Source organism: Gorilla gorilla, chromosome 15 (assembly GCF_029281585.2).
Source record: "Gorilla gorilla gorilla isolate KB3781 chromosome 15, NHGRI_mGorGor1-v2.1_pri, whole genome shotgun sequence".
NCBI lineage: Eukaryota > Metazoa > Chordata > Mammalia > Primates > Hominidae > Gorilla > Gorilla gorilla.
Window position 1 is genome coordinate 121,390,259 of NC_073239.2, and position 23,697 is coordinate 121,413,955.

The following is a 23,697-nucleotide window of genomic DNA, read 5'->3' on the forward strand; positions in this document are numbered from 1 at the left end:
AGTGTGATATTCCCCTTCCTGTGTCCATGTGATCTCATTGTTCAATTCCCACCTATGAGTGAGAATATGCGGTGTTTGGTTTTTTGTTCTTGTGATAGTTTACTGAGAATGATGGTTTCCAGTTTCATCCATGTCCCTACAAAGGACATGAACTCATCATTTTTTATGGCTGCATAGTATTCCATGGTGTATATGTGCCACATTTTCTTAATCCAGTCTATCATTGTTGGACATTTGGGTTGGTTCCAAGTCTTTGCTATTGTGAATAATGCCGCAATAAACATACGTGTGCATGTGTCTTTATAGCAGCATGATTTATAGTCCTTTGGGTATATACCCAGTAATGGGATGGCTGGGTCAAATGGTATTTCTAGTTCTAGATCCCTGAGGAATCGCCACACCGACTTCCACAATGGTTGAACTAGTTTACAGTCCCACCAACAGTGTAAAAGTGTTCCTATTTCTCCACATCCTCTCCAGCACCTGTTGTTTCCTGACTTTTTAATGATTGCCATTCTAACTGGTGTGAGATGATATCTCATAGTGGTTTTGATTTGCATTTCTCTGATGGCCAGTGATGATGAGCATTTTTTCATGTGTTTTTTGGCTGCATAAATGTCTTCTTTTGTGAAGTGTCTGTTCATGTCCTTCGCCCACTTTTTGATGGGGTTGTTTGTTTTTTTCTTGTAAATTTGTTTGAGTTCATTGTAGATTCTGGATATTAGCCCTTTGTCAGATGAGTAGGTTGCGAAAATTTTCTCCCATGTTGTAGGTTGCCTGTTCACTCTGATGGTAGTTTCTTTTGCTGTGCAGAAGCTCTTTAGTTTAATTAGATCCCATTTGTCAATTTTGTCTTTTGTTGCCATTGCTTTTGGTGTTTTGGACATGAAGACCTTGCCCACGCCTATGTCCTGAATGGTAATGCCTAGGTTTTCTTCTACGGTTTTTATGCTTTTAGGTCTAACGTTTAAATCTTTAATCCATCTTGAATTGATTTTTGTATAAGGTGTAAGGAAGGGATCCAGTTTCAGCTTTCTACATATGGCTAGCCAGTTTTCCCAGCACCATTTATTAAATAGGGAATCCTTTCCCCATTGCATGTTTTTCTCAGGTTTGTCAAAGATCAGATAGTTGTAGGTATGCGGCGTTATTTCTGAGGGCTCTGTTCTGTTCCATTGATCTATATCTCTGTTTTGGTACCAGTACCATGCTGTTTTGGTTACTGTAGCCTTGTAGTATAGTTTGAAGTCAGGTAGTGTGATGCCTCCAGCTTTGTTCTTTTGGCTTAGGATTGACTTGGCGATGCGGGCTCTTTTTTGGTTCCATATGAACTTTAAAGTAGTTTTTTCCAATTCTGTGAAGAAAGTCATTGGTAGCTTGATGGGGATGGCATTGAATCTGTAAATGACCTTGGGCAGTATGGCCATTTTCACGATATTGATTCTTCCTACCCATGAGCATGGAATGTTCTTCCAATTGTTTGTATCCTCTTTTATTTCCTTGAGCAGTGGTTTGTAGTTCTCCTTGAAGAGGTCCTTCACATCCCTTGTAAGTTGGATTCCTAGGTATTTTATTCTCTTTGAAGCAATTGTGAATGGGAGTTCACTCATGATTTGGCTCTCTGTTTGTCTGTTGTTGGTGTATAAGAATGCTTGTGATTTTTGTACATTGATTTTGTATCCTGAGACTTTGCTGAAGTTGCTTATCAGCTTAAGGAGATTTTGGGCTGAGACAATGGGGTTTTCTAGATAAACAATCATGTCGTCTGCAAACAGGGACAATTTGACTTCCTCTTTTCCTAATTGAATACCCTTTATTTCCTTCTCCTGCCTAATTGCCCTGGCCAGAACTTCCAACACTATGTTGAATAGGAGTGGTGACAGAGGGCATCCCTGTCTTGTGCCAGTTTTCAAAGGGAATACTTCCAGTTTTTGCCCATTCAGTATGATATTGGCTGTGGGTTTGTCATAGATAGCTCTTATTATTTTGAAATACGTCCCATCAATACCTAATTTATTGAGAGTTTTTAGCATGAAGGGTTGTTGAATTTTGTCAAAGGCTTTTTCTGCATCTATTGAGATAATCATGTGGTTTTTGTCTTTGGCTCTGTTTATATGCTGGATTACATTTATTGATTTGCGTATATTGAACCAGCCTTGCATCCCAGGGATGAAGCCCACTTGATCATGGTGGATAAGCTTTTTGATGTGCTGCTGGATTCGTTTTGCCAGTATTTTATTGAGGATTTTTGCATCAATGTTCATCAAGGATATTGGTCTAAAATTCTCTTTTTTGGTTGTGTCTCTGCCCGGCTTTGGTATCAGAATGATGCTGGCCTCATAAAATGAGTTAGGGAGGATTCCCTCTTTTTCTATTGATTGGAATAGTTTCAGAAGGAATGGTACCAGTTCCTCCTTATACCTCTGGTAGAATTCGGCTGTGAATCCATCTGGTCCTGGACTCTTTTTGGTTGGTAAACTATTGATTATTGCCACAATTTCAGCTCCTGTTATTGGTCTATTCAGAGATTCAACTTCTTCCTGGTTTAGTCTTGGGAGAGTGTATGTGTCAAGGAATGTATCCATTTCTTCTAGATTTTCTAGTTTATTTGCGTAGAGGTGTTTGTAGTATTCTCTGATGGTAGTTTGTATTTCTGTGGGATCGGTGGTGATATCCCCTTTATCATTTTTTATTGTGTCTATTTGATTCTTCTCTCTTTTTTTCTTTATTAGTCTTGCTAGCGGTCTATCAATTTTGTTGATCCTTTCAAAAAACCAGCTCCTGGATTCATTGATTTTTTGAAGGGTTTTTTGTGTCTCTATTTCCTTCAGTTCTGCTCTGATTTTAGTTATTTCTTGCCTTCTGCTAGCTTTTGAATGTGTTTGCTCTTGCTTTTCTAGTTCTTTTAATTGTGATGTTAGGGTGTCAATTTTGGATCTTTCCTGCTTTCTCTTGTGGGCATTTAGTGCTATAAATTTCCCTCTACACACTGCTTTGAATGCATCCCAGAGATTCTGGTATGTTGTGTCTTTGTTCTCGTTGGCTTCAAAGAACATCTTTATTTCTGCCTTCATTTCGTTATGTACCCAGTAGTCATTCAGGAGCAGGTTGTTCAGTTTCCATGTAGTTGAGTGGCTTTGAGTGAGATTTTTAATCCTGAGTTCTAGTTTGATTGCACTGTGGTCTGAGAGATAGTTTGTTATAATTTCTGTTCTTTTACATTTGCTGAGGAGAGCTTTACTTCCAACTATGTGGTCAATTTTGGAATAGGTGTGGTGTGGTGCTGAAAAAAATGTATATTCTGTTGATTTGGGGTGGAGAGTTCTGTAGATGTCTATTAGGTCCGCTTGGTGCAGAGCTGAGTTCAATTCCTGGGTATCCTTGTTGACTTTCTGTCTCGTTGATCTGTCTAATGTTGACAGTGGGGTGTTAAAGTCTCCCATTATTAATGTGTGGGAGTCTAAGTCTCTTTGTAGGTCACTCAGGACTTGCTTTATGAATCTGGGTGCTCCTGTATTGGGTGCATATATATTTAGGATAGTTAGCTCCTCTTGTTGAATTGATCCCTTTACCATTATGTAATGGCCTTCTTTGTCTCTTTTGATCTTTGTTGGTTTAAAGTCTGTTTTATCAGAGACTAGGATTGCAACCCCTACCTTTTTTTGTTTTCCATTTGCTTGGTAGATCTTCCTCCATCCTTTTATTTTGAGCCTATGTGTGTCTCTGCACATGAGATGGGTTTCCTGAATACAGCACACTGATGGGTCTTGACTCTTTATCCAACTTGCCAGTCTGTGTCTTTTAATTGGAGAATTTAGTCCATTTACATTTAAAGTTAATATTGTTATGTGTGAATTTGATCCTGTCATTATGATGTTAGCTGGTGATTTTGCTCATTAGTTGATGCAGTTTCTTCCTAGTCTCAATGGTCTTTACATTTTGGCATGATTTTGCAGCGGCTGGTACCGGTTGTTCCTTTCCATGTTTAGCGCTTCCTTCAGGAGCTCTTTTAGGGCAGGCCTGGTGGTGACAAAATCTCTCAGCATTTGCTTGTCTGTAAAGTATTTTATTCCTCCTTCACTTATGAAGCTTAGTTTGGCTGGATATGAAATTCTGGGTTGAAAATTCTTTTCTTTAAGAATGTTGAATATTGGCCCCCACTCTCTTCTGGCTTGTAGGGTTTCTGCCGAGAAATCCGCTGTTAGTCTGATGGGCTTCCCTTTGAGGGTAACCCGACCTTTCTCTCTGGCTGCCCTTAACATTTTTTCCTTCATTTCAACTTTGGTGAATCTGACAATTATGTGTCTTGGAGTTGCTCTTCTTGAGGAGTATCTTTGTGGTGTTCTCTGTATTTCCTGAATCTGAATGTTGGCCTGCCTTGCTAGATTGGGGAAGTTCTCCTGGATAATATCCTGCAGAGTGTTTTCCAACTTGGTTCCATTCTCCACATCACTTTCAGGTACACCAATCAGACGTAGATTTGGTCTTTTCACATAGTCCCATATTTCTTGGAGGCTTTGCTCATTTCTTTTTATTCTTTTTTCTCTAGACTTCCCTTCTCGCTTCATTTCATTCATTTCATCTTCCATTGCTGATACCCTTTCTTCCAGTTGATCGCATCGGCTCCTGAGGCTTCTGCATTCTTCACGTAGTTCTCGAGCCTTGGTTTTCAGCTCCATCAGCTCCTTTAAGCACTTCTCTGTATTGGTTATTCTAGTTATACATTCTTCTAAATTTTTTTCAAAGTTTTCAACTTCTTTGCCTTTGGTTTGAATGTCCTCCCGTAGCTCAGAGTAATTTGATCGTCTGAAGCCTTCTTCTCTCAGCTCGTCACAATCATTCTCCATCCAGCTTTGTTCCGTTGCTGGTGAGGAACTGCGTTCCTTTGGAGGAGGAGAGGTGCTCTGCGTTTTAGAGTTTCCAGTTTTTCTGTTCTGTTTTTTCCCCATCTTTGTGGTTTTATCTACTTTTGGTCTTTGATGATGGTGATGTACAGATGGGTTTTCGGTGTGGATGTCCTTTCTGTTTGTTAGTTTTCCTTCTAACAGACAGGACCCTCAGCTGCAGGTCTGTTGGAATACCCTGCCGTGTGAGGTGTCAGTGTGCCCCTGCTGGGGGGTGCCTCCCAGTTAGGCTGCTCGGGGGTCAGGGGTCAGGCACCCACTTGAGGAGGCAGTCTGCCCGTTCTCAGATCTCCAGCTGCGTGCTGGGAGAACCACTGCTCTCTTCAAAGCTGTCAGACAGGGACATTTAAGTCTGCAGAGGTTACTGCTGTCTTTTTGTTTGTCTGTGCCCTGCCCCCAGAGGTGGAGCCTACAGAGGCAGGCAAGCCTCCTTGAGCTGTGGTGGGCTCCACCCAGTTCGAGCTTCCCGGCTGCTTTGTTTACTTAAGCAAGCCTGGGCAATGGCGGGCGCCCCTCCCCCAGCCTCGCTGCCGCCTTGCAGTTTGATCTCAGACTGCTGCGCTAGCAATCAGTGAGATTCCGTGGGCGTAGGACCCTCCGAGCCAGGTGTGGGATATAGTCTCGTGGTGCGCCGTTTTTTAAGCCGGTCTGAAAAGCGCAATATTCGGGTAGGAGTGACCCGATTTTCCAGGTGCGTCCGTTACCCCTTTCTTTGACTGGGAAAGGGAACTCCCTGACCCCTTGCGCTTCCCAGGTGAGGCAATGCCTCGCCCTGCTTCGGCTCGCGCACGGTGCGCGCACCCACTGACCTGCGCCCACTGTCTGGCACTCCCTAGTGAGATGAACCCGGTACCTCAGATGGAAATGCAGAAATCACCCGTCTTCTGCGTCGCTCACACTGGGAGCTGTAGACCGGAGCTGTTCCTATTCGGCCATCTTGGCTCCTCCGACCTCGATTCCCTTTTTTTCTATTGATTGGAATAGTTTCAGAAGGAATGGTACCAGCTCCTCCTTGTACCTCTGATAGAATTCGGCTGTGAATCCGTCTGGTCTTGGACATTTTTTGGGTGGTAGGCTATTAATTATTGCTTCAATTTCAGAGCCTGTTATTGGTCTATTTAGGGATTCAGCTTCTTCCTGGTTTAGTCTTGGGAGGGTGTATGTGTCGAGGAATTTATCCATTTCTTCTAGATTTTCTAGTTTATTTTCGTAGAAGTGTTTACAGTATTCTCTGATGGCAGTTTGTATTTCTGTGGGCTCAGTGGTGATAACCCCTTTATCATTTTTTATTGCATCTATCTGATTCTTCTCTCTTTTCTTCTTTATTAGTCTTGCTAGCAGTCTATCAATTTTGTTGATCTTTTCAAAAAAACCAGCTCCTGGATTCACTGATTTTTTGAAGGTTTTTTTGTGTCTCTATCTCCTTCAGTTCTGCTCTGATCTTAGTTATTTCTTGCCTTCTGCTAGCTTTTGAATGTGTTTGCTCTTGCTTCTCTAGTTCTTTTCATTGTGATGTTAGGGTGTCAGTTTTAGATCTTTCCTGCTTTCTCTTATGGGCATTTAGTGCTATAGATTTCCCTCTACACACTGCTTTAAATGTGTCCCAGAGATTCTGGTATGTCGTGTCTTCATTCTCATTGGTTTCAAAGACCATCTTTATTTCTGCATTCATTTCGTTATGTACCCAGTAGTCATTCAGGAGCAGGTTGTTCAGTTTCCATGTAGTTGAGCCGTTTTGAGTGAGTTTCTTAATCCTGAGTTCTAGTTTGATTGCACTGTGGTCTGAGAGACAGTTTGTTATAATTTCTGTTCTTTTACATTTGCTGAGGAGTGCTTTACTTCCAACTATGTGTTCAATTTTGGAATAAGTGCGATGCAGTGCTGAGAAGAATGTATATTCTGTTGATTTGGGGTGGAGAGTTCTGTAGATGTCTGTTAGGTCCGCTTGGTGCAGAGCTGAGTTCAATTCCTGGATATCCTTGTTAACTTTCTGTCTCGTTGATCTGTCTATTGTTGACAGTGGGGTGTTAAAGTCTCCCATTATCATTGTGTGGGAGTCCAAGTCTCTTTGTAGGTCTCTAAGGACTTGCTTTATGAATCTGGGTGCTCCTGTATTGGGTGCATATATATTTAGGAGAGTTAGCGCTTCTTGCTGAATTGATCCCTTTACCATTATGTAATGGCCTTCTTTGTCTCTTTTGATCTTTGTTGGTTTAAAGTCTGTTTTATCAGAGACTAGGATTGCAACCCCTGCTTTTTTTTGTTTTCCATTTGCTTGGTAGATCTTCCTCCATCCCTTTATTTTGAGCCTATGTGTGTCTCTGCACATGAGATGGGTCTCCTGAATACAGCACACTGGTGGGTTTTGAATCTTTATCCAATTTGCCAGTCTGTGTCTTTTAATTGGAGCATTTGGCCCATTTACATTTAAGGTTAATATTGTTATGTGTGAATTTCACCCTGTCATTGTGATGTTAGCTGGTTATTTTGCTCATTAGTTGATGCAGTTTCTCCCTAGCATCAGTGGTCTTTAAAATTTGGCATGTTTTTGCAGTGGCTGGTACTGGTTGTTCCTTTCCATGTTTAGTGCTTCCTTCAGGAGCTCTTATAAGGCAGGCCTGGTGGTGATATTAAACTTTAAAAATTCCTGCTCACCAAGAGACATAATTAAGAGAGGGAAGAAGCAAACCACAGAATGGGAGATGCTATTTGCAACATGTATCTGACAAACGACTTATGCCCAGAGTGTGTTAAAACCCCTCTAGATCATTAAAAGAAGGACAGATAAACCAATAGGAATATCAGCCAAAGATTTAAATAGACATTTCAGAAAAGAGGATATTCAAATGGCCAATAAATATATGAAAAATGCTCAATGCCACTGGTTGGTAGGGAAATGTAAGGGAAAACCAGTATTAGGTAGCATTACACCCACCAGAATGACTGAAATGGAAAGATGAAAAACCACATTTTGACAAGGCTGTGATGCAACCGGAACTCCCACACACTGCTGGTCGGCGTGTAAAGTGGTACAAAACTTTGGGGAAATACTTGACAAAGTCTGTGAACACTTGATGCAGCACTTACACTTCTAGGTATAGACCCACAGAAATGGGTAAATATTTTTTACCAAAAGTATAAACAAGAATGACCATAGAAGCACTATTTATAACAACCCAAAACTGGACATTAAAATGCCACCCCTCCCCCAAACCGTAGAATGGGCAAATAATTGATGGAATGCTCACATGGTGGATGCTGGGTGTCAATGAGAGTGGTGAGCCACAACTACACACGACAGCACGTATGGACCTTACAAGCAAACTATTGAGTGAAAGGACCAGATAGGAAAGAAGGTATATTGAATGATTCCATTCTTTAAAGCTTGAACCAGGCAAACATAGTGTAACATGTGCTATTAGACGTCAGGATTACAGTCGCTCTTGGGAGGAGACACGGTGAGCAGAAGGAGATACAGGAGGGGTCTCTGGAGGAGGCTAGCAGTATTCTGTGACTTGATGTGAATACTGCTTTCACAGATATGTTTACTTTGTGGCACTTCTTTGAGTTGCAACAGTATGATTTGTGCACATTTTCATTTGTATGGTATATTTCAAAAAAGTTTACCTGAAAAACGTAGCACATGTGCATGTGGAAGCATGTATGAGGATGTTCATTGCAATGCTGTTTACAGTAGAGAAAAATTGGGAACAGCCCAAACGTCCATCAACAGGGAAATGATTAAATCAATTACTATCTATTAATATTGTGAAACACTAGGTAGAACTTTTAAAGAATAAAGTAGATTTAAATAAACTGGCAAAAGGCAAATATGCAAGCTATGTTGACAGCAACAAAACCAGGCTGCAGGACAATACATATAATTGTTTAGACATATATGAGTCAAGCTATAGATTTTTGTAGGTTATATATTTATATGCGAACACATAGAAAAGTGCCCTAAAGAAAGCACAACTGTGCTATGGTTTTAATGTTGACATCCCCCCAAATTCATATGTTGGAATCTAATACCCAACGTGACAGTATTAAGGGGTGAGACCTTTAGAAAGTGATTAAGTCAAGGGAGCTCCGCCTTTATGAATGGGATTAATGCCCTTATAAAAGAGGCTTGAGTGAGCTCCATGGCCCCTTCCACCAAGTGAGGACACAGAGAAAATGCCATCTGATAGGAAGAGCAAGGCCTCACCAGACAATGAAAATCTGCCAACACCTTGATCTTGGACTTCTCAGCCTCCAGAACCATGAGCAATACATTTCTGTTGTTTATAAATTACCCAGTCTAAGGTATTTTGTTATAGTAGCCCAATGGGCTATAACAAACTGTAATAGTGATTTTTTGGGGAAAGCAGACTAAAATTAGGGGTGGAGGTCAAAGTTATTTTAGGTTTATTTTTGTTTGTGTTTTATTACAATGACAATATAATCATGATTACTTGAGTAATTAAAAATAATATTTCAAATAGTAAGTGAAAGATTTCCAACAGGACATTTCCTAGCAAGAAAATGCATACATATACACATACAACTTCAATATATTCAAAAAGTTAAAATTGTACAAACAAAACTACTTTACCTTGAACCACTAGAACTAGAAATTATTAATAAGTCTGAATAAAAAACACTTACCAACTGGTAATTTAAAGGTACTCCTGTAAACATTCATAGAAAATGAAAAAATATTTTTCAAACTCTAGAATAGCAGAGAAATAATGAAATTGTTAAGAACAAATGGGTTTCAACAAAGCTGTCCTCAAAGATGAAGTCACATCTTTAAATACTTTCATTAGCACAAAAAAAAATCAAAACTTTCAAGTCAATGAGTTTTTTAAGCAGTTCCAAGGAAGAACAAAATAGCAGATGACAGCAGAAATTATTGAATTAGAAAAGGGAAAAATGAGGATTAGTAAGTACATTAAGAGCTAAGAGATAAGTAAATTAAAAAGTTAAGTCTTTTAAAAATCTAACGCGACAGACTCAACTCTGGCTAATCTATTAATAGTTACTACAAAGGGGGAAGCATAAGAAATAGCAATTAAGGAACATTTAAAATCTCATAATAAAGACAGTAAATGTGCATGCAATTTTAAAAATGAACAAGGCATTATTTGCATGGTTATATGCTGATAAATCTGAATGGAAATAAATACATGATCAAAGTTAACATTAAAAGAACTGAGCAACATGAATAAAGAATTATTCTTGGAAAAATGTTTAAATAGAAAGGAATTACATCCAAAAGAGGTACCAGACTCAGGCGTTCTTGTTGGTGAGATGTTGTGAAATTTTAAGGCATAATTAATTCCAAAAGTATGTATCAGTTTTAGAAATGTGTAAATTTGGAAAAGTAATTTTATAAAAGTAGAGTAACCCTGAAACCAAAATCTGACAAATATAATCCACCATCTGTTCTTCAGTCTACAAGAAATAGCCATTACATTAAAAGAAGTTTCCACTATCTCATAAGATTTACCAAAGAATTAAACAAAGTCAATAGAATCTTTAAAGCAGAACTTCTCAGAGCCTTTGATATGCAAATGTGCATTGTGGTTCTTAAGAAGGGCAGGAATACAGCCTGCAGTGTTTCCCAATTTTACTCGTCCAAGCAAAAAACCATTTCTACCTGGAAGCATCTCTTGGGAGTGGTGATCTGGGGTACATCCTTTGGGAAAGTCTGCTATAGAATATAAAACTGCATGCAAAATCAAAAGTGAAATATAAGCAAGTAAAATTCAGCTGTGTGTTTAATCAACAATCTATGAAGGTTTAACATGGGAAAGGAAGAATGGTTTAATATAACACATTGTATTATTTTATTTATAATACAAAATACCAATAGGCCTCAAAATAGAACCTGAATAAATGTTGAAATATTATTCAGAAAATTTAAAAATACATTTCTGATAAAACATTTAGTAAATAGTAAAGTCTCTTACATGCATAAAAGCATTGTCTACATAACTACCTGTTCCGTGTATCAAAATCATAAGCAACAGATTTGAAAAGCAAATAAATGGTGAAAATTTATGCAATGAATATCATGAACAAAGAGAGATCTCTTTAAAATCATCAACAAAAGCATTATTATCCCACATAAAATTGGCAAAGGTCAACTCATAAATGAAGGAATACAAATCACCAAAAATTATTAAAAAGTGTTCATATTATAATCACAGAAATACAAGATTAAGATATTCTTATTTTTATCTTTCAGGTTAAATAACATATACATTGCAAAACATCAGAAGGTACATATCAGACCAACATTTTTACAAATCACAAATATAAACTTAGACAAAATATTTTAAAAATCTATGTGAAGACACCAGAGAATAGCCAAAAGCAAACAGAAACAGAAAAAGATAAGAGTCCAGATACTAAACAACAGAGGTCCCCAATCCCCAGGCCATGGACCAGTACCAGTCTGCGGCCTGTTAGGAACCAGGCCACACAGCAGGAGGTGCGTGGTGGATGAGCAAGCATTACAGAAAGAAAAGCATTACAGTTGAAAGAAAAGAACTGCATTGATTGAGTTCATGTTTCTACGACCTTTTGCTGCAGAAAAATCCCCAATTTTTATGACGTATAGCAACTAAAACTTAAACAAAAAGTTGCAAACTTACTGGCTTAAGGGGTGAGAGAACAGTGTTTGGAACTTCCAGGCCAGCTAGAAATAGAAGAAAAATCCCAGAAAGGAGAGAGCCAGAGAGAGAGAATCCCCCAGATCTGCACACAAATGCTGCTCAAATTTTTGGCTGACAGCTGCACTGCACGGGCACAAAGGAAGCCTCAGGAAGCCCAGCACAAAGCTACTGCTGAAAGGCTGGAATAATCCAGCAGATAGTTCAGCAGAGGTCGACCAAAGGAGAAACATGGTTTGAAGTTTATGTCTAGCAAAACTTCAAATTTATGTTGATGTTATGTTATGAAGTTTATGTCTAGCAAAGTTGTGGCTTTCAAGAACAAATAGCAACACACTTCAGAAGATAACAGTCCAGATACTATACAACAGGGGTCCCCAATCCCCAGGCCATGGACCAGTACCAGTCCGTGGCCTGTTAGGAACCAGGCCACACAGCAGGAGGTGCGTGGTGGATGAGCAAGCCTTACAGCCTGAGCTCCGCCTCCTGTTAGGTGAGCAGTGGCATTAGAGTCTCATAGAAGCACACACCCTGTTATGAACTGTGTATGCGAAGCCTCCAGGTTGCATGCTCCTTATGAGAATCTAATACCTGATGATCTGTCACTGTCTCCCATCACCCCCAGATGGAACCATCCAGTTGCAGAAAAACAAACTCAGGGCTCCCACTAATTCTACATTATGGTGAGTTGCATAATTATTTCACTGTATATTACAATGCAATAATAATAGAAACAAAGTGCATGATAAATTTAATGTGCTTGAATCATCCCGCCAGGCTGCCACGGAGCACCTGTGGGGCTGGAGCCCCCAACGCAGCCTGGTGGGGAGGGGTGTTGGTGAAGAGTCAGACTCTGCCGGCCTCCCTGGTCTCTGAGCACCTGGTGCACTCCGGGCACCCACAGGCATCTGCCTGGCCAGAGGGCAGCTCCGTAGCCAATGTTTCTCTAAGCAACCTATGGTCCCTGAATCCGGACCTGGTGCCCTTGGGTGAAGGGAGGTGACGTGCCTGTTCTCAAGATGCTGGATGCTGGGCTACCCCAGGCTCCCTGGGGGTGGAGGCGGGGAGGGTCACTGAAAATACTGAAGAGCATCCCCGGGGCCCCAGATGGAAAGAGAGTAGTGGGTGGGCCTCTGTGCACAGGATGGACGGGGGCCCTGGGGCCTGTCCCCCGCTTCATTTCTCTTTCCTTATCTGTGAAATGGAGGAAAGCATGTATCTCTCCAGCTCAGAGATGCCCGGGAGGACCAAGGGCCTGGGGGAGGCAGGGCTTGGCCAGGGTGGCTCGTGGCTGTGACCAGGTCCCAGAGACTGGCCTGTCTCCCTGGGTCCGCTGCAGCATGACGGGTTCCTGCTGATGTGAAGGCTGACTGCTGCCCTCCCAGAGGTCCCCTTAAATGCCGTACCACACCACCCCGGGGAAGCCAGGCCCAGGTGCCCAGGAGCTGCCCAGAGCCAGGCCCACATGGATCCCAGCTTGCTTTCTGCTCCTCCTTGTCCTGAGCTACCTAAGCCCAGGTTAGGCTGAGTAGCCCCCTCCCCACACTCCCACCAGACTCTAGGGCATTGTGGGGGGTACCTTCGTAGAGTAGGCTTGTGGCTCCGGCCTCTGCAGCTGTCCTGGTTTTGAGACATTTTACTCCACTCAATAAAGATTATTTGTTGAAAGCAGAAATGAATGTGTCTCGTTTGTGTGCTGCAGGAATTCATAAGCATCACCTCCCTGATCCCCCTCGCTCCTGTGGGACCTGGTGTTTCCCCACTGGATTCCAGCCTGCCCTCCTGGCACCACCCAGGCCGTCCCAGCCACCGCAGCCACCCTGCTCGCTCTCCCTCTCCATCTCCCTGACGCGGCGACTGAGTCGGCTTCTGACTCTATGTGATGTCTGTCAGCTCCGTGGCCTCTAAATTAAAAGATTAATTAGTTCAGGGAGCCCAGCACAGGACTGGCAGGGGCACTCTGCTGTTCTGCAGACAGGGGGACCGTGTCATTGCCATTTTGAATTGAAACAGGCCTCTTGGAGAGAACCATGCTTAGGAAAGTGTCGAGAAACCTCCAGCTCTTTGGGGCAACAAGGATGTAGTGCTGTCAAGATGCTCATCAGAGCCTAGTAAGATCACCTAACTGCTAATAGCTGGTGGGAGCGGGAAGCCAGCGCCTCTGATGGAGCAGAAAGGCCCACGTGTGAGAAGGAGGCAGGAAGGGCTTCGCTTCCAGGAGGGCCAGGGCGGGAGGGCTGGAGACTGTGTCCTCTGAGTCCCTGCTCAAGGACCGTGTGAGGAACTCCATAAAATTTTATGGAGTGAATGAACTCGCCGTGTTTGGCTTGAGCAAGTGACAGGCTTGCCAGCTCTGAAGGTCTGTTAAAAGGCAGATGGGAAGATCCGCCTCTATTCTGAGACAAACTTGCCTTGTGTGGTGCGAGGTGAGGTGTGGGGACCAGCGGCGGGCCTGCCGCACTTCCCGGGCAGCAGAGCCGGACTGCGCACCCAGCGCCCCGCTCTGTGGTGTGGGGTGTGCGGTATCTGAGCCCGGGACGCAGCTCAGTGACTGTGATGGGGGCTGTTCAGCTGTTGTGGGACTGAGTTACATGCATCTCACTGGCAAAGCCACATCATCTCACCCCACAAAATACAGAATTTGGGGTGTCATGGGTCAAGAGGCTCTGCGCTGGACAGTGTGGGGTATGGTGGGTGTGTGTCTGTCTGGACGTGTGTCCCTCTGCCTGAAGGGATGCAGGGCCCTGAATGGACCCAGCAGCCCCCACATCAGCCCTGCCCTCCCACAAGCAGCCGAGGAGGCGGGTCCTAAGCCGGGGTCTGCACAGCTCCCTGAGGGGGAGCAAGGGGGAGGGTCTCAGAATGGGGCTGAATTTTTCTCCACATTCAGTCCCCGGCTGGACCTGCAGAAACCTAGGACTGCTTTGACCCTGGTTTACAGCTTTCGGGAACCCCAGGGAATGCTCTGGCCTCTAGGCTGGAACCCTGCCCCTCTGACCCCAGCCCTCCGGCCATTCCTACAGTGAAGGCCCAGGGATGTTAACCAGTGCAGAGGCCAAGAGGAGTCCTGGGAGGCGCCCCCGTTTAGATCTCATGGCTGGTCTCTGTCTCCGCGTTCTCAGAGGCCTGGGAGGGGCAGGCTGAGGGCTCTGCCAGACCCTCCTGCCCAGAGCCCCTCCCCAGGGTCTGGCCCAGCGAGGGGATGGCGTCACTCCCTGGGGTGGGTGCCGGGGATTACGGCAGGTTTGGGGAGGAGGCTGGTGGGGCCTGAGCACGGGCTGGTGTGGGGGCCAGGTGAAGGGTGCCCAGGTGTGTCAGGATGTGGCTGGGAGCTCACTCGGCTGGGGGGACGCCTCCCCAGCGCCCGGGCGGTGAAAGTGGGTTTCCCCCTCCAGCAAGTTCCTTCCTCAGCCCATAAAGCGGGAATCCTCCCATGTGGAAATATGGAGACAGGCCCCTCCCGCTGCCTGTTCTCCCCACGGCAGGTGAAGGGCCTCCTTGGAGGGCCTCTGCTTTCCAGTCTGTTAACATGAAGCCTGCCAGAAAGTCCCCAGGACCTCAACCCCCACTCCTTAGAGAAGCTGCTCTGGCCTGTCTTTGTCCCTCCCTGACACTGCCAACCCCAGGCCCCTGTTACCCCACTACTCATGGGCTGGGTCACCTGTCACCTCCCCCAGGAGGCTCCTTGGGCCCCAGGCTGCCCTCCAGCTGGGCCCGGCAGCTCTCCTGCCAGTCCCGCTGGCTGGGTACTGCACCTGCTCCCCAGGCGTGGCCTGGTGCCATCACCCGGACACCCAAGGACAGGCTTGGACTGCCCATCCTAGGCTCCCATCCAGGAGAGAGTTTGGCGGGGCAGCCTGGACCTGCCCATTCCTTGACAGGCTGTCCTAGCTGCCCAGGACTGTCCCAGTTCTAGCCCCAGAAGCCCTCAGCCCCAGAAAACTAGGGGTGACTTAGGTTTGGCGGGGCAGGTCAGGATGTATCCCCACTAGGGAGACAGTCCGGCCCCCCAAGCCATGCGCAGAGAAGCCCAGGGCAGTGGGATGGAAGGAGGGGTTCGGGGAAGAATCCTGCTGGGGGGGTCCAAAGGACAACCCGAAGGAGAGGTTCAAGGAAGTCCTGGCTGAGCAGAGATGCTGGCGGGCAGCGGGGGCAGGAGGGGAACTGGCGGATTGAGGGCTCTTCCTCTAGGACCTAGTGCTTCCAGGAGCATCTCGGGAGCTGAGGGGCATCTGAGGCCACAGACGGGAGGCTGCATGGGTGGCGGGGGAGGCGTCTGCAGCGGCAGGCGTGGGAGCCCCTGAAAGCTCTTGGCAGGGGAGGGACGGGCAGCTGGCATCCACGAAGCCCCCTGGGCTGTAGCCTGGAGCCCAGCCTGGAAGGGCACCTGGGTGAGAGGAGGCTGGGCACACAGATGCACAGTATGGGCAAATGGCCAGGTGGGGCTGTGCCGCCCCGGACCGCAGGGTCCCACTTGGCTTCTGTCTGTCACAGTCACCGCCCCCACATGGAGAGCGTTTGCTGATGGAGCTCAGCTCCAGAAAGTGCTGTTTAAAGACTGAAGAGCTCCAGGCAGGCGATTACAGAGCACGTGGGTTGACTCTCTCTGACCCACAGCTGGTGGAGGGAGGGGAGGAGCTGGGGGCGCCACAGCTGGGTGTGCTCCTCCCCCACGAGAAGCGCCCAGGGCACGTGGAGCAGAGGGAGGTGCCGGCTCTCATTTTCCTCCTCACTGGAGCGAGGCGCTGGAAGGCCACTCCGAGGGTGGGGGCGGCACGCTGCCTGTTCCCCACTGGCTCAGCCCTTGGGGTACCTTAGCTTGGGTCCAGCCCGCCTGCCCCAATACCCCTTGCCGGACCCTGCCCTGCTGCCTGCCCCTGCCTGAACCCCACCCCCCACCCAGCAGTGCTTCCCACCCAGTCTTTCCCAGCTGCAGGCTGGAGCCCCCCACTCCCTGGGCATCCCCTAGGAGCCCTCCCTAGCACCGCCTCCCACACCCATTTCCCAGATAAGATTCTACCGTTGAGAACATACCATGGGGGGGCCACCCAAGGCCCCTGAGCCACACGTCCAAAGCACAGACACCTTCGGAACAAAAGCCTCTTGGTGCAGGGGACGGCGGAGGCCGAAGTTCACCCTGCCCAGGGCAGGACACCCTGCAGCACCGGGAGGGTCTTGGTCTGTGTTTCCAGGACTGTGAGCCGGGCCTCTTTAGCCTAGTGGGGAAGAGGGCACGTATGGGGCCCACGACCTCTCCTGTGCCCAGGGGCTGTGGTCAGGGCACTCGTCCTGCAGCCACAGACAAGTAAGTGACCAGGACCTGCGGGGATGATAGGAGATGAAGCCCCCCCAGACACCCCCGGCCCTCCCCAGGAACCAATTTACAGTTGCTGAGCTCTACTCTGGGCCAGGGTGAATCAGGGACACGACCTGGGAAGGGGCGGAGCAGAGGACCTCACGCAGGTGCCGGGCCTGGCCCTGCCCCCACTGCCCCAACCTTCATGACTCTGCCCCAGAGTCACCTGCCCTGGGCCTCAGTGTTCTCACCTGGCGGCGAGGATGTTCCTGAGTGTTTATTTCTGAGTGGGTTTGCGTGTGAGGTCTCTGCATGGGGGCTCTGTGTGTTGGCACATGTGTTTCGGCTCAGAGTTTGGGTAGGGGGCTTCTGTATGCACATGTGGGTCTGTACGCATGTGTGCATGTGTGTGAGTGCATGTATGTGTATGCACAGGCATGCATGGCCTGTGTGTATGTCGGAACGTGTGAGTGCACATGTATGCATCTGTGTGTGTTGCATGTGCACACAAGTACACACGTTTGTGTGTGTGCACCTGCACGTGTGTCACTTGTGTGCCCTTGCCTGGGTGGGAGAAAGGACAAAGGCGAATGCTCTTGTCTCCTGCTGCTGGGTAACAGCTCACCACAAGGCAAGGCCTTGGACAGCACCACATTCGTCAACTCGGTTTCCCTGGGCTGGGGGCAGGTTTGCTTAGCTGGACTCGCTGCCCCGTGTCTCACATCCGGGTGCTGGCTGCTGCATTATTCCAAGAGCATCCAAGCTGGTGGCAGAACTGGGTGCCTCTGGGTTGGGACTGAGGCCCTGTTTCCTGGCTGTTGGGGCCCCTCTAGAGCCCTGGGCCTCTCAGGATGCCTCACGCACACCCCTCACTCTCCAACTCTCTCTGCCTCCTTTTCTGCTCTCGGCTTGTAATGGGCTCACCTGACTGGGCCAGGCTAAACCCATGACCTCCATGTCATAAGTCCCAGGGACCTGACCTGGGACCGTGACTCCATCTGGAGAGTCCCCTCACAGCAGAAAGTGGATTCCTGTTTAATTAAAAAGCTAGGCCAACATAACGAACCCCCGTCCCTACTAAAAATATAAAAGTTAGCCAGGCGTGGTGGTGCACGCCTGTAACCCCAGCTACTTGGGAGGCTGAGGCAGGAGAATAGCTTGGACCTGGGAGGCAGAGGTTGCAGCGAGCCGAGATCATGCCACTGCACTCCAGCCTGGGAGACAGAGTGAGACTCCGTCTTAAAAAGAAGAAAAAAAAAAGGCCAGGAGGCAGGAATCTTGGGCGGTAACTGCTAAGCTCTGCCTGGGTACACCCATCTGAGCCCCATCTCTGTCAGGTGTCTGCTGCACCTGCCAGTGACTGTGCCAGGCATAGCAGCAGCACCTACCCCTCTCCTCCCCGCCCCCCCTCCTCCTCCCCGCCCCCCCTCCTCCTCCCCGCCCCCCCTCCTCCTCCCCACCCCCCCTCCTCCTCCCCACCCCCCCCTCCTCCCCGCCCACCCCTCCTCCCTCCCTGCTGCCTCTGGCCTCTGGCATCCCCAGCCCACGCAGTCACCAAATCCCCTTGTTCCTGGGCATGGTCCAAGGGAGATTTATTACTCAGCCCATCCTTAGTATTGAGGGAGCAGCCCCAGACACAGCCTCTGCTCCTGGGAAGCCATGGAGGGGGATAGGAGAGCCTGTGGCTTGGAGACAGAGCTCTGGCTGGGACGAGCTCCTTGCACAGCATGGTGGACCCTCGCTGAAGTGAGGAGGAACCCACATCACCGATTGCTGTGACCTCCCAAGATGAGTCGGGCCATGAGACTGGCCTGGGGCTCCAATCACTATAGCACACTCCTTCCCCGAGTCGGCCTCCTGGGCCTCACTTTCCCCAGCTGCACAACAGAGAGTGAGGCCCTGAGCGTTGGGAGGTTGGAAGCCCGTCTACAGCCTTCCTCCAGTGCACCCTCCCATCTTGGGCAGAGGCCAGCAGCACACACGGGCTCTGGAAGATGGGGCTGCCCTGTCCATGCAGTGCCCACCTCCCATACAACCAACCTGGGCTGCACTGCTGGCTGCTGTGCCACTGCCCAAGTAGCTGACTAGCGAGGCATCACCCCCGGCCACGCTGCCGAGGCCATCGTCTCTGTGGAGGTCGCCTGGTGGTTTTCTCAGGTTGTGCCCCCAAATGACCACGAACCCAGGGCAGCTTCCTCACTCCCCCTGCACCCCAGGGCCTGGCCTTCCCTCACACCGGGCCCCAATTTCCTCCTCCTACGGGAAGCCTTCCCTGATGCCACTGACCTGTTCTGTTCTTCCCAGACATGTTCTTGGGCCGAGCCAGCCAGAGGGTGGGGACCGGTACTCAGGCCATGTGTGTAGCTGGGGACTTGGGTATAGAAACATAGGGTCTCTGGCCGGGCACGGTGGCTCACGCTTGTAATCCCAGCACTTTGGGAGGCCGAGGCAGGCGGATGACGAGGTCAGGAGATCGAGACCATCCTGGCTAACACGGTGAAACCCCGTCTCTACTAAAAATACAAAAAAAAATTAGCCGGGCGTGGTGGTGGGCGCCTGTAGTCCCAGCTACTCGGGAGGCTGAGGCAGGAGAATGGCGTGAACCCGGGAGGCGGAGCTTGCAGTGAGTCGAGACTGTGCCACTGCAGTCCAGCCTGGGCAACAGAGCAAGACTCCATCTCAACAAAAAAAAGAAAGAAAGAAAGAAAGATAGGGTCTCTGACTGCCATGGGGGACCCCAGCTCCCACATTCTCCAGCTATGTGACTTCCTCCAGTCTCAGTTTTCTCACCTGTAAAGTGGGGTGCCTGATTGATGCCAGGTCATATATGGGGAATTAGAGAAGCCAGCCTGTGAGAGGGGCCCCTGAGGCCTGGCGGCTTCGTTCCTGCAGCCCCTTCTCAACTCCCTGAGTCTCTGCACCCCCACCCTGGCCTGGGGGCTCCTTGAGGGCAGGGGCAGGGGTGGGCCAATGGGAGAACAAGTAAGGGCTGAGCTCACCTCCCAGCTGGGACTCCCAGAACCTTCCCTTAAGAGCAGTGACCCTGCACCACCCACCCCATTAGCTGTGTCCTAAGTGTTCCTTTACAAACCCCCCAGGAGGCGGCTGGACAGAGCACCTGGGTATCAAATGTCCTGCAGCCATCACACAGATCACGCATGGGGTCTCACCACCCAACCAGCCAGGCCCCGAGACCCGCCCCTGCAGCTGCCCCTCCTACCCACTTGCCGACCTCTCCTCTCTGTAAAACGGGAAGGGCTCCAGGGCCAGCAGGTGGATGTCAGGGCTCCAGGGCCAGCGGGGGGATGTCAGGGCTCCAGGGTCAGCGGGTGGATGTCAGGGCTCCAGGGTCAGCGGGTGGATGTCAGGGCTCCAGGGTCAGCGGGTGGATGTCAGGGTGAGGCAAGTATCGCGACGCAGACTCCGTGTTCAACATGGCCGTCGGGTGTGCCTAGGGGTTCCCAAGCACTGCCTTGCACAGCAAGCCCATGTTGATTATGGAAATTTCAAACCCCCACGAAAGCAATAAGGACGCATAATGCACCTGCGCACTCAGCACCAGCCGAACAACGACCCTCTGCAGCCCTTCCTGTCATCTGCACCCACACCCCTGAAGCATTTGTTAACATGCTGCTGTCTGGAACAGTTTTGGATTTTTGCAGACAGCACAGAGTTGCCACGTCCCCACAGGCGGTTTCCCTGTTGCCACCAACCTGCATCAGTGTAAGCGTCTGACAACTAAGGAGCAATATTGACATGATTCACGACAACGTCACTTTATTCAGATTTCCTGGTTTTTCCCTGATGTCTTTTCCTGTCCCAAGACCCCACCCAGGATCCCAGGTGACGTCTGTTTTGTTTTTGTGTTTTTGTTTTTCCCCCGTTCCTACGGTGCTGACCACATGGCGTTTGGTCGTTGTGCCTCCTTGGACACCTCCTGGCTGGGACAGTTTCCCACTTTCCTTGTTTTGATGACCTTGACAGTGGTGAGGTGCCCTGGGTGGGCACTTTGCAGGATGCCCCCGCGGGGATGCGGCTGGTGTCTTCTCACAAGCAGCCTGGGGTTGTGGCCGTGGGGAGGAAGGGCCATCTGCTCACACCCTCTCCAGGGCGCACGCCGTCAACACCACCCCGCTGCTGGCGCTGACTCCACCCTCCTCATGTTTCAGGAAACTTGACTGACAGTAAATCTTCATGGAAAGCACATTGGGGTGACGGTGCCCAGACAGCCAAGACATCACCGCCCTGAGGCTCCTCCCGAGCCCCTGGAGCTGCTACAGCCCCTGTGGGTGCTCCCTGGCCGCATCCTTGCCCCGCTCCAGCCGCTGTAACTTAGCACGCATGCTCGTCCAGCAGCCTTTGCTCTGTGTGTGACTGTCCGTGTTGCTGCGCAGGTTGCCGTGCATTTAGGCAGCAGCCTATCCATTCATCTGTCCCACTGCGGGGGCAGCACCCTATCCATTCATCCATTCCACTGCGGGAGCAGCACCCTATCCATTCATCCGTCCCACTGCGGGAGCAGCACCCTATCCATTCATCCGTCCCACTACGGAGGCAGCACCATATCCATTCATCCATCCCATTGCGGGTGCAGCACCATATCCATTCATCCATCCCACTGCGGGAGCAGCACCCTATCCATTCATCCGTCCCACTGTGGGCGCAGCACCCTATCCATTCATCCGTCCCACTGCGGGCGCAGCACCCTATCCATTCATCCATCCCACTGCGGAGGCAGCACCCTATCCATTCATCCGTCCCACTGCGGGAGAAGCACCCTATCCATTCATCCATCCCACTACGGAGGCAGCACCCTATCCATTCATCCGTCCCACTGCGGGGGCAGCACCCTATCCATTCGTCCATCCCACTGCGGAGGCAGCACCCTATCCATTCATCCGTCCCGCTGCGGGAGCAGCACCCTATCCATTCATCCGTCCCACTGAGGAGGCAGCACCCTATCCATTCATCCGTCCCACTACGGAGGCAGCACCCTATCCATTCATCCATCCCACTGAGGAGGCAGCACCCTATCCATTCATCCGTCCCACTACAGAGGCAGCACCCTATCCATTCATCTGTCCCACTATGGAGGCAGCACCCTATCCATTCATCTGTCCCACTGCGGAGGCAGCACCCTATCCATTCATCCGTCCCACTGCGGGAGCAGCACCCTATCCATTCATCCGTCCCACTGCGGGAGCAGCACCCTAGCCAGTCATTCGTCCCACTGCGGGCGCAGCACCCTATCCATTCATCCATCCCACTGCCGGTGCAGCACCCTATCCATTCATCCGTCCCACTACGGAGGCAGCACCATATCCATTCATCCATCCCACTGACGGTGCAGCACCCTATCCATTCATCTGTCCCACTGCGGGGGCAGCACCCTATCCATTCATCCATCCCACTGCCGGTGCAGCACCCTATCCATTCATCCATCCCACTGACGGTGCAGCACCCTATCCATTCATCTGTCCCACTGCGGGGGCAGCACCCTATCCATTCATCTGTCCCACTGCGGGGGCAGCACCCTATCCATTCATCCGTCCCACTGCGGGAGCAGCACCATATCCATTCATCCATCCCACTGCGGGGGCAGCACCCTATCCATTCATTAATTCCACCGCGGAGGCAGCACCGTATCCATTCATTCGTCCCACTGTGGGCTCATCTGGGTCTTCGTGGAGCCACGGTCCTGCTTCAGTAGATCCAATTTTCCAAAGCTGCTCTGTGGATTTTCAGCCCCTCCCACCATGTGTGGGGGCCACTGCCTTCTCTGTCCTAAAGCGGCCCTGCCATCGCCGCTCTGGAGAGCAGGAGCCGGAAGCTCAGTGGGCTGAGCGCATCCGTAGGTGCCCCACCTCCACCCCAGGATGGGCCCAGTACCCGCCTCAGGCTGCGTCTGCTGCAAGTGGACCAGCCGGCTCCAGGTGGAGAGAAATCCCAAGGACCCCACAGCAGAGGTGCCTAGGGTGAGGGACATGGGGGGTGCCCCGTGCCAGCTTCTGCCTGGGCCAAGGGAAGGGGCAGTGGCAGAGCTCTGACAGCCTCAGGAGTTTGAGACGGGTCCTCCCGCAGCTCCAGGAGCAGGAGGGCTTGGGCAGGGGTGGGGCTGCCTGCCGGGCTAAAGCTCCTGAGGTGGCGGTGGAAGAGCACACGTCACCCTCACAAGTGCCTTGCAGAAATTTCCAGAGACAGTGTCCTGGAACAGTCACCCAGCTCTGCCTGCCCCATGGCGGTGGGATCTGCCTGCCCAACCTTGGCTCATAGCGACATTGGAGGGGCCGGGACAGCCAGACCTCACCTCCTCGAGGAGCTTCCTCCTCCAAGGAGGGGCTCAGGTGAGCATCCGGTCCCCAGAAGGGCCCTGGCCTTCCAGTTTGCACACTAAACCAGGAGCTGCCCAGGCCCTCTCCCTGCTGTCTGTGGGAGGAGCCGGCACAGCTCTGGAGCTGCCCCCACAGGGCACAGCCTTTACCTGGGCTCAGGGACGGGCAGGGGTCCCTTCTGGCCACCCTATGTCTCCAGAGGGCCTTGTAGCCCATCCTGGGGTAGGGGCTCAGTCTGGGCATGGTCCTTGCACGCTCCAGCGATGTGGAGGGTGGTCCCTGGGGCAGGCCCCAGCTTGAGGTTGGGCCAGAGTGGGGTGAGGCCTGAGGAAGGGTCTGGGCCACACCAAGCCAGAAAGGAGCGAAGAGAAATGGGTCCCCATGCCACCGAGAGCAACCACTTGCCTGGCCCTCTGCATCTGGCCAGGCTGGCTGGGCCTCCCCACACCTACTATCCCCATTTTACCTGCACTCTGTGGCCAGGCTGGTGGAGAGCAGGGCCTGCC

The 23,697-nt window shown here is 49.6% G+C and overlaps 1 long non-coding RNA gene across 1 annotated transcript; it reads left to right on the forward strand.

Annotated features, from left to right (window-relative positions):
- The first annotated feature begins 5,388 nt into the window (after window positions 1-5,388).
- On the forward strand, window positions 5,389-13,229 carry LOC134757205 (uncharacterized). Its single transcript, XR_010130897.1, has 4 exons — window positions 5,389-5,595; window positions 8,124-8,260; window positions 12,189-12,246; window positions 12,341-13,229. It is a non-coding gene; the product is annotated as an uncharacterized lncRNA (long non-coding RNA).
- The last annotated feature ends 10,468 nt before the right edge of the window (window positions 13,230-23,697 follow it).